Below are 647 nucleotides of genomic sequence, written 5' to 3'. Positions count from 1 at the left end.
TGGAAGATCCCCAACTAAACTCAAAAAAAAAAAAAAAAAAGAGCCTTGCTGTATTTGCCACTTCAGTCCTGCTCCCCACTACTCTGTCTCACTTCTGCAGCTGAAATCAAGAGTCCAACAGCCTTTACAGGGAAGAGAGGTTGAGGTATCAGCAGCCCAATACCAGGTTGTTGGTTTCAGCAGCCGCGAGAAGTGATGGGATTTACAGTGATAGGGCAGATGATCGACATAGGAACATCAGCAGGCAAGTCGACCTCTCCCAGGGTTAGATATCCCCACAGGGAAAGCCGACAGACATCCTCTCTTTGTTTCTCTCTTGCTTGGTTGAGCAAGCCAAAAATTCTAACCGACATTCTGAAAGGCTAAACAACTCTATTCCAATCCGTAGATGGATAGTGAGAGGTTTTAACCACTGCATGGACAAGGAGAAGTGCTGCCACAGGAGTGATTGAACTGGTACCGTCTCAGTACGACAGATCGGCTCCATCTGATGTCAGGATATCTGCCTTATTGTGAAATTTGGGGTTTTCCCTCTCCCCTCCAACATTTCTCATTCTGCACAACTTCAGCTACCCTCATCTTACAGTTTACAGAAACTTGGACCAGTGGTATCCCCAGGATGATACAAGAGAGATTAACATCCCTGT

Source organism: Buceros rhinoceros, unplaced genomic scaffold, assembly GCF_000710305.1.
Source record: "Buceros rhinoceros silvestris isolate BGI_N320 unplaced genomic scaffold, ASM71030v1 scaffold15450, whole genome shotgun sequence".
In the NCBI taxonomy this organism is placed as follows: Eukaryota; Metazoa; Chordata; class Aves; order Bucerotiformes; family Bucerotidae; genus Buceros; species Buceros rhinoceros.
Note: the sequence above shows the minus strand (reverse complement) of the source record.